Below are 10,878 nucleotides of genomic sequence, written 5' to 3'. Positions count from 1 at the left end.
ATATGGCCTTTAAGATAAAATAAAGTCTTAGTATATTAACTACTATTTATAATTAAGGAATATATTTTCCAAATATTTACACTTTGCACGAGACTTGAAGCTTGGATGGTGGTGCACTGGTGCTTGCAAGGTGAACGTAACTCTTCCCATTAGTGATTGCGCCGCTTTGAATCCCTCCGGAGCTCTAATTATGATCAATCTGGAAGTTCAAAGCATAGTTTCACGCCCGACCATTGAACGGCGCTTTGGGACCAGTATATTAATTTAATTTTAGTATCGGACTAAAAAAAAAAAAACTTTTAATAAAGGACTTAAGGTTCGAATATAATAATAGGTTTTTAATAGTTCCGGTTAATTATTATTTATTTTCGAATTAAAGTTATCAAACAGAATTTATTAGTTTATATTTTTTTAATTCAAAAATTGAACAAAACTTAAACTCGACATCATGATGACTAAATGGTTTAATACTTTTCAATTTTAAATATTTACTTATTTTATTAAATTTAAACATATTATGAGGGAATCCATTTCTGGCTTCAAAAATTTAACACTAACAAATCATGAATAGAATAATTTCTTAACAAAATCCACATTGATTAATTATAAAATAATTGCATCAAATTATGTTTTTTTTTTTGCAATATATTACGTCCAATTAATTGCAATATATTACGTCAAAAAAGTTACACACACCAATCCAAAAATAAAAGAACGGAAAGCGAATAAAGCCTACCGTACCACCAATAGAAAATGAACACAGAAAACAAAAGCCTACAATGCGACCTAAAGAAAATAAAGACAGAAAGCAATAGCCTACAGTACAACCTACAATAGACACAAAAAAAGCATCAAACTCAGCCAACACCCTTCTTGCTTGCTTCTTGCAACAGAATAGAACGCAGAAAGGATGGTGGCTTCAATAGCCACCCTTGCAGTACCAATGTACCATGCCTCTCACCAACATATGTCAACTTATGAGGCCAATTTTTAAGGGGAGAGACTAGGTGTGGTGAGCCTCTCTTGAAAACAAAAGCTAAATTGCAAGCCGGCAAGGGAAATCGGTGATGTGAAGATGATGACACAAACAGGTCCTTTACCATCACTAAGCATTACAATTGTGTTGGCATACAAAAAGAAACCCATCAGTCTATGAATAATATAATACAAATAACTCTTGCACGTGATGTCTCTTAATTAGAAATTCTGGCTAAAATCCTAATGAATAACCTTTTGGCAATTACTCCAATCTGAACGTCCACGGTTAACTCCCTTTGAAAGACAAGGTACTAAGGAAAAATTCTGCGTTAACAATCAAGCATAAGATGCCACCCAGATGTACAGTCTCACTTATGAATATTACAAGACTAACTTGACCTAGCCGCTTAGAATCGAAGTCTTCTTCTAAATTGTTATCATATACCGTCTATGGTTGATCCATCATCTTCAACAGAAGGACCTAGTACTCTTTGCAATATCACTAACTTGAACATCAATTTTAGCCAGAATTGACCGTAATTTACAATTAGAAACACTTATAGAGTCTAAATAATGTTTTTATCATTATGCTTTTCAATGCCTTTCCCCTATTCAGTGAGGATGATGGATATGACTCACAACCAGCTGCAACTGATGGAAACTCATCATTGTCTTCTTGAACACCTGTTGTCATGAGTCCTGCCCCTATTAGTAACCTCTTACAAAGGCAATACCAAATACATCTGCACTTTGTGGTGTTATCTGTATGAATAAAAAAGAGCTAGCAAAGCAAAATCTTCAAACAAAATATAATCCATTCAAGGTTCTATTAAACTTGTTGAGATGTCTCTGACAATAAAAATACTTGCCATGAAGAGCAGTTTTATGAAGCAAGAAATGCAAAATATTTAGATACTTTGGACTTCTGCTCCATATTACAGCTCAGATAAATAAAACATTATTGTAGGTAATGCAAAGATCTATTATCTTCAAAAGTGGCTAGAAAGTATCAAATTTGCAGTGCAACTCATCAAAAGAGAGAGAAAGAACTCAGATAAAGTGAAATATCAGCACCCAAAATGATTTCTTATTAAATATAATTATGAAAGTTAAGTTCTTACAAACATATCAAGCGATAGCAATCTAAACACTTGCATCCATTCCCTTTGTCAACACATAATTGGGGTAATTTAAACAATGCAAGCATTATGTTTTTCACCAAACCCTTTGACAACTAAACCTGAATGACAGTACCTCTTGGAACAATGCGCTAGTTTATTTAAACTTTGTGGGAATATTATGTTATTATTGAGAATTATTAGCATTTATTAGGATCTCATTAATTAGGCTTTATTAGTATTTATTAGCTTTTATCTCTCTTGATGTATATATATAGGACCAATGTGTACATTAGAATAGTAATGAGACAATACAATTTTTTTTTCTCTGAAAATTGCACATGGTATCAGAGCATCAGGCTCAAAATTTCAAATTAAATTAATTTTGGAATGGCTAGAATGGGGCTGCCTGAACAGTACGTGACGGCGTTCGTGTGGACAATGGTGGAGCGAGTTTTGAATCTCACCACCACCCTAGACGTACTCAGGAGGCTCCGAACGGCGAAACCCAGGGCGGCGGCGACGAACGGCGGCGCGTGTAGACCACACTCGCCACCCCTGCTCACTGCGTCAGTAAGCTTTCGGCGGCACGTGGAGGCGCATGGGGGCTCCGTTCAGGACGCGATCTTCTCGGACGGCAACGACGCACTCTCTCCGGCCAGATCCAGCATAATCCGGTGTATGTGCACATCATTTTCGAGCCATATTAGGTCGTATAGTGTTGTTAGTGCCCTGTTTTGCTGGGTTTGGAGTTATATTAGGTTGTGGCTTCTGTTTTCAGTCTACCAGAAAGCTTTTCCCTCATTTGAAGTGCTAGGGGTGGTGCAGTGGCTACTTTTATGTAGTGTTGTGCATAATTCCAGATCTGCACCCATGGCATTTGTGGCAAAAAGAGGGTCTTTCCTTCAGGCTTTAAAGACGACTCGAAGTGCAGTGGTCTGGATCGTGGATTTCGGGGCATTTGATCATATGACTAATTGTCATCAATTGTTCACCCTTACACCCCATGTGCTGGAAATATTAAAGTGAAAATTACAGACGGCTCCTTAGCACCGGTGGCAGGAAAAGGGAGTATCCGTATATCAGATTCTATTACTTTGGAATCTGTCCTTCACGTGCCAAAACTTGACTGTAATTTACTTTCAATCAGTCAACTGATCAGGCACTCAAATTGTTTTGCTAAATTTCTCCTGTCACATTGTGTGTTTCAGGATCTATCATCTAGTACGACAATCGACAATGCCAAAAAATATGAGGGGCTCTACTATTTAGAGGTCGTCACTCGAGTGGATAACCCACCTATTGTTGGTAATTCTGCATCTACCTCTAAAGTTCATGATTTTATGTTATGGCATAAGAGAATGGGTCATCCCAATTTTCATTACCTTCAGCGGTTGTTTCCAACCTTATGCCCGACCTTGAATCATAGTGAAATCCAGTGTGAGGTATGTGAACTTGCCAAACACCATCGAACTTCCTTTCCTAGAGCCAAATACACACCTAGCAAACCTTTCACAACCATCCATAGTGATTTGTGGGGACCATCTCGCATTTCAAACCGTACTCAAATAAAATGGTTCATCTCCTTCATTGATGACCATACTCATGTTTGTTGGGTTTACCTTTTGAAAAACAAGTCCGAGGCTGCATCCACATTCATGAGTTTTTTCACCATGATCAAAAACTAATTTAACACTAACATTCAAGTTTTACACACTAATAATGGCACTGAATACTTCAACCAATCTTTGAGTAATTTTCTCCAAATGCATGGGATTGTCCATACCAGTACGTGTGCCCATACACCCTAACAAAATGGGGTCACAAAAAGAAAAAATAGACATATCCTTGAAGTTGCAAGAGCACTCATGTTCACTTGCAACGTGCCAAAGTTTTATTAGGGAGATGCCATTTTAACCACAACCTATCTCATCAACCGGATGCCCAGTCGAATATTAGCCTTTGAAACTCCTCTCCAAAAATTACAAAGTGTTTTTCCTGCATCCCACATTGAAACCAAACTTCCACTTCGTGTGTTTGGGTGCACAACCTTTGTTCATATCCACCAAAGCAGTAAAATTGAACCTCGAGCTATCAAGTGTATCTTCCTTGGCTATTCTCCTACTCAAAGAGGATATAAATGCTTTGATCCTGTTTCTAAACGCATCCTTGTAAGCCTCGATGTTACTTGCCATGAAGAAACTCCTTTTTATTCTAATTTCTCAATTCAGGGGGAGAATATAGGTGAATCTCGGACTTGGGAACTAGAACCTAACACTAAATATATACTTCTTGAGTCCTTGTCTCCTTTACTAGAACCATCACCCTTACCTTTGTCTAACATCCCACCTTCACCAACCTCTTTTCTTATGCCAAAGTTTGAGGAAAACAAGAAAACAGAGAAAGATGTGGAAAGACCACAAAAGGGGGAGTTGTTAGTTTACACTCGAAAGAAGAAAACAAAAGATAGTGAGCAACTTGTACCTGAGACACCAAGAGAGTCAGAACCAGAGGTAGTCCCTGAAGCTGACGTACCAAAGATTGATCCATCTAGTAAGCCAGATAACTCAGAACAAAGATGTGAATCTACTGATTTTGATCTACCTATTGCCCTTCGGAAGCAACCTCGGTCTTGTACCTTGCATCCGATTCAAAAGCATGTGTCCTACAAGGCTCTCTCTCCTGGTTACCGAGCCTTCATCACTAATTTGGATAAAGTTGTTATTCCTAACAACATCCAAGAAGCATTGGAAATACCAGAATGGAGAAATGCAGTTATGGAGAAAATGAGAGCTTTGGAGAAAAATGAAACATAGGAGATTGTTGAAAGACCTAGAGGTAAGAAACTGGTTAGTTGCAAGTGAGTCTTTACCCTAAAGTATAAGGCTGATAGCACACTTGACAAGTTGAAAGCACGGTTAGTAGCAAGAGGTTTCACCCAGACTTATGGCATAGACTACAAAGAGACATTTGCGCCAGTGGCAAAACTGAACACTATAAGAATCCTATTGTCAGTGGCAGCCAACCTTGAATGGCATATTCATCAACTAGATATCAAAAATGCTTTTCTAAATGGAGAATTGAAGGAAGAAGTCTACATGACTTTACCTCCTAGGTTCGATAGAGGCAGAAATGACAAAGTATGTCGGCTGAAAAAATCACTGTATGGCTTGAAACAGTCACCTAGGGCATGGTTTGACAGATTCTCAAAGGTCCTGAAGTTAGAAGGCTACAAGCAAGGATTGTCAGATCATACGATGTTTGTTAAGGCTGAGGGAGCTAAGAAGTGCATCTCATTGTGTACGTTGATGATATAATCCTTACAGGAGATCATGTTGATGAAACAGCAAGGATAAAAACTATCCTTAGTAAGGAATTTGAAGTTAAGGATCTTGGGCACTTGAAATATTTTCTTGGGATGGAAGTTGCTAGGTGAAAATGAGGAATATATGTATCTCAGAGGAAGTATATACTTGATCTTCTCAAGGAAACTGGCATGTTGGGTTGTAAACCTAAGGAAACTCCTATTATGGTCTCGAAAAAGAAGAGGCCACCTAAGAAAAGCGGCACTAAGGAGTTAGAAGGAGAAGACAACTCTGATAATGAAGTTGAAGAAGAAGAAGACAAGGAGAAAGAAGAAACCATTGATAAAGACAGATATCAGAGACTGGTTGGGAAGCTGATTTATTTATCCCATACGAGGCCAGATATTGCTTTTGCTGTCAGTGTAGTAAGTCAATACATGTGTGATCCAAGGAAGAGACACCTGGAAGCTGTATATAGGATTCTCAAATATCTTAAGGGTTCACCTGGTAAGGGATTGTTATTCAAGAAGCATGATCAAAAGACAATTGAGATTTACACCGATGCAGACTGGGGGGGACTTATGGAGACAGGAGATCCACCTCTGGCTATTGTTCATTTGTGTGGGGAAACTTAATAACCTGGAAAAGTCAAAAGCAAAGAGTTGTATCCAAAAGCAGTGCTGAATCAGAATTGAGAGCATTAGCTCAAGGAATTACAGAAGAACTATGGATAAGAAGGGTCATGGAAGAAATACAAGTCAGAGTTGATCCACCAATGAAATTGTATTATGATAATAAGGCTGCTATAAGCATGGCATTGAATCCTGTACAGCATGAGAGATCTAAACATGTTGAAGTGGATAGACATTTTATCAGAGAGAAAGTAGAAGGAGGTATTGTATGTCTGACATACCTACCTACAAAGTTACAAGCTGCGGATGTACTAACCAAGGGACTATCCAAGCCTACATTTGAGAGTTGTATAAGCAAGTTGGACATGATTAGCATCTATGATCCAACTTGAGGGGGAGTGTGGGAATATTATATTATTATTGAGAATTATTAGCATTTATTAGGATCTCATTAATTAGGCTTTATTAGTATTTATTAGCTTTTATCTCTCTTGATGTATATATATAAGACCAATGTGTACATTAGAATAGTAATGAGACAAAACAATTTTTTCCTCTCTGAAAATTCCACAAACTTGGCGCTAAAATAGCTAGATATTTGATAAGATTGGAAGAATCACAGCCTACTTGATTGACAACAAACTCCATTACTGCAAAAATCTCATCCTTTGACAGGGCCATATAGAAGGAGTACCTTTTAAATGATAGCACTGTGCAATACAAAAACATAAGGATGGAAAAATATTTAGTTCATAAGACATATTATATCATTTTGTTGCTTCTATAACCTTAAAATACAGTTCCCAAGTCCAACAGAGAACAATCACTACCCATTAAAGGGAGCAAAATCATAGTTCTATGGCATCCCTAAAAGAATGCTGCTACTGCTGCCACTTAAAAAGCACCTTCCCTTATATAAACTAAGTGGAATAATATAAAACAATTTGGAAGTAGTCCCATCTTCAATTCTGAAATGGAAATCAATGTTTCCCTTATTTTGCACCCTTACTTAAAATGTTATGTATTGATATTTAATTTATACATCTTCAGTGCAAATTAGTGAAGGAGCTTCCATATCATTAACTCTTATAATATCCACTTTTTGAAAGAATGAAAGAAGAAGGAACTTTTTTATTAGGATGAGGTAGTACAAAGCCCAATGCAAGCTGACACTGTTCAATTGAACAGTAATTTAAGAGAGGAGCCGCTCATGAGCCTCTCTTTAGGCAGCTTACAATCATTGGGATTTATATGATATATAGATGCTTTCATGGCCGAGGTTATTCATCACAGCTGTCAACGGCGCGCCTCATTATTCTCCGTCAATATTTTTATTAATCACCAAAAAAACAATATTACACACATAAATCATCGGAAAAACAAAAGAACCGACACCTATTCATGCAACTTAGGAAGGTAAAGAAGCCAATAAAACCTACCAATACAACCTAAGAAAATAAAGAAAGCACCAGAACCTAACACCAATATATATATATATATATATATTGGTAATCTATATCAACACTTTTTTATATAAAACGTCAATGTCCCTACGTGTATATTATCAAAATCTCTTGTTGGCCAAAAAAAATTATCAAGATCCTTTTTAGGCCAGAGTTTATACTATCAAAATCAAAGCTAGAACGAATTACACCTTTTATAATACAAAAAAATATCAGATGCAGAATAAATATGTGTGTACGCTTAAGGATATTGTTATTACATGTTCTCTCCCTCCCTCCCCTCCTCTTTTTACTAGCCAGCTCCTCTCTTTCTATTACTATGTTCATGTATTGTTATTGGAGTCAAAATAGTAATAGTGACACGCATGGTGCTAAATATCTGTTAGTATTAAGAATGAGGAGCCGCAGTCCAAGAATAAGAAGAGGAGAGATATAGACAAGAATGACAAGATTACATCACTTCTTAATTTAAAACGTCAAGTCTCAAACTTATGTATCCTTATACTTTATAATCTATTACTTATTAAGCCCCAGTTTATTCGAGATGAGACTTTCTAAAACTTTTATAACCTAACATTTAGAAATGTAATGAAATCCATATAAGCACTTTGATATGGGAAACAAAAAAAGTTGATAGATAACAGCTAGGAATAAAGCAAGAGGTTAAGGGACATATCTTAAAAGCAAGAGCACTCAAAACAAAAGTCTTCGTTCGTTTGCCATGCGCTATAATCCTGTACCTAGGTATATTTTTGCCTCTGTTTTCTATTGCCAAAAACAGAGAATCTTTTGCCTCTAGTTTGTTTGGAAGTAGCATCTATTTGGTGCCACTGAGTTTAGTTAGAAGTATAGTTACTTTAATTCCTGATTTATCCATATTGCTATTGATCATATATTTATACTCCTACGCATCCATCAAAACGGCTGGGAGCGGTTTTTACATGATACTTCGAATGTTAATGTAGCCTGCCAAAGTACGAACTAACGTGAATATTAAGACATAACCTGATTCTTGATGAAGCGTGTTCTTCAACCTCGGAATCCTCGTTTCTTATAAAAAAGTGGATGAGTATGGAGAAGACAACGATCTTCTTGCATGTGAAGGATGAGGTCATTGTTTCCTTTCCTGACCATTATAATGGAAGAGAGAGGTAACGAGAAAGAGAGTACGTGTCCTAATAACATGCATTTTTATATTTTCATTAGTAATTTTCTAATTTAACGAGAATATAAGAGATATATGTGATTCCAATTTCAAAACAGTATTTTCCAGATAATAATGATAATATACGCCCTATCAGAATCTAGTTTGGTGTTGAGTACTCAAGCAGATAAAGACTCCACAATGCCTAATCGTCTGTAAATTAACACGGAAGCTTGAGGGCTTTCCCATGCTCACATAGTGCTTGAGATCTGTGATCCTTCTTTGACCTGCGTCTGTGATCTTCAATTGTGGGTTTTAAGTAATTGAGAGAGAGAGAAAGTAAGGAGACATGGCGATAGATCTAAGTCCTCAATTGGCGAAGCAAGTGCATCGAGGCAATGGAGGGTCGTATTATTCGTGGTCTCCTTCTGAGCTCCCGATGTTAAGCCATGGCAATATCGGTGCCGCCAAGCTCAATCTCGATAAGTACGGCTTCGCACTTCCCAGCTTCTCCGACTCTCCCAAGGTTGCATATGTTCTTCAAGGTATCTATTCGATCGTCTTTGATTGCATTCATGTCTTCTGTAATTTTTACCATAAAAAAGCGTCTTTTTCATTAGCGTGGTCACGCATGACTTTATTATTATTCAGATCTGTTTTTATCATATTGAATTGTTGCCATATGATATGGGTCATGTTTTTCTTCATAATCTTTGATTCTCGGAAATTTTAAGTTGAACTGCATCCTGCTCTGGGATTAATTAACTCGATTACTGTACTATCATCTCTTATTAATTACTATTTGCTGTCCTCATCCTACAATATTTAGGAAAGGCGGATAACAGCTGGTAAAATTTAAAATCGGTTCTTGATTACTATGGAAGATATATTCAAAATTATTTAAAATAAGAGACGTAAAAATGTAAATAATAATAAATAACACGTCCTGATACTTTTATGGGCAATCCTGTAATTATCTAAAATAATCCATGTTTATATTTCCAATTCTTGGCTTGGGAGTTATAGTCAGCTTAAAATTGTTCAATACAACATTCAATTTCCCCTTTCAAATTGAAGTTGTATATTTCTTAACTGTGAGATGGCCTCTCTGGAATCGGGGTTGCTGGAGTCGTGCTCCCTGAATCAGAAGAGAAGGTTCTTGCAATTAAAAAAGGCGACGCCATGGCACTCCCTTTCGGTGCTGTGACATGGTGGTTCAATAAAGACGACACCGAATTGGTTGTTCTTTTCCTAGGCGATACTTCCAAAGCTCACAAGGCTGGTGAATTTACCAACTTCTTTCTCACGGGTTCTGATGGAATCTTCACTGGTTTTTCCACTTGAGTTTGTGGGCAAAGCTTGGGACTTGGACGAAAACGACGTCAAGTCCATTGTTGGGAACCAATCAAGTCAAGGCATTGCGAAGCTTGAAGGGAACATTAAGCTTCCCGAGCCAAAGCAGGATCATCTTACTGGTATGGCACTTAACTGTCTGGAGGCTCCATTGGACGTTGACATTAAAGGGGGTGGGAGAGTTGTGGTTTTGAACACTAAGAATCTTCCATCGGTTGGTTAGGTTGGACTTGGAGCAGATCTTGTCAGGTTAGATGGAAGTGCCATGTGCTCTCCTGGATTTTCTTAGTGACTCTGCCTTGCAGCTTACTTATATTGTCAGAGGAAGGGGTCGGGTTCAGGTTGTTGGTCCCAACGGCAAGAGAGTGCTGGAGACAATCATAGAAGAAGGTTATTTGTTCATTGTACCCAGGTTCTATATGGCCTCAAAGATAGCTGATCCTGATGGAATGGAGTGGTTCTCTATCATCACCATCCCAAAGTAAGCCTCTCACTATTTACCTCAATTGCTGAATGATCATACCTTTTATGCAATTTATGACCATGTCTATAGTTCTGATCATTTCTCATTGTTGGACAGTCCTATTTTCACCCATTTGGCTGGAAGTTCTTCGGTGTGGAAGGCGCTGTCTCCTACGGTTTTGGAAGCTGCTTTGAATGTGGATTCAGGACTTGAACAGCTCTTCCGTTCAAAGAGGACTAATGATGCCATTTTCTTCCCTCCCACAGTAGATAAATGATATCCTCTTTAAGACAAAATAAGCCTTAGCATTACTATTTATAAAGAGCTTTCAATTTTCTCTTTGATAGTGCCATCTACACTTTGAACGAGACTTGAAGTTTTTGAGTTGAGTATGGAGGTGTTTGAACTACATTTAATTTGAT

General features: G+C 37.5%; 1 pseudogene; it reads left to right on the top strand.

The window, feature by feature from the left end:
• Positions 1–8,786: 8,786 nt before the first annotated feature.
• LOC129317752 (glutelin type-B 5-like) lies at positions 8,787–10,822 on the top strand (annotated as a pseudogene).
• The last annotated feature ends 56 nt before the right edge of the window (positions 10,823–10,878 follow it).

This window comes from Prosopis cineraria, unplaced genomic scaffold (genome assembly GCF_029017545.1).
Source record: "Prosopis cineraria cultivar Desert tree isolate PC_DT_omini unplaced genomic scaffold, ASM2901754v1 PC1, whole genome shotgun sequence".
Lineage (NCBI taxonomy): Eukaryota > Viridiplantae > Streptophyta > Magnoliopsida > Fabales > Fabaceae > Prosopis > Prosopis cineraria.
The sequence above is the reverse complement of the archived record's forward strand: the minus strand, read 5'-3'. Positions and strand labels throughout refer to the sequence as shown.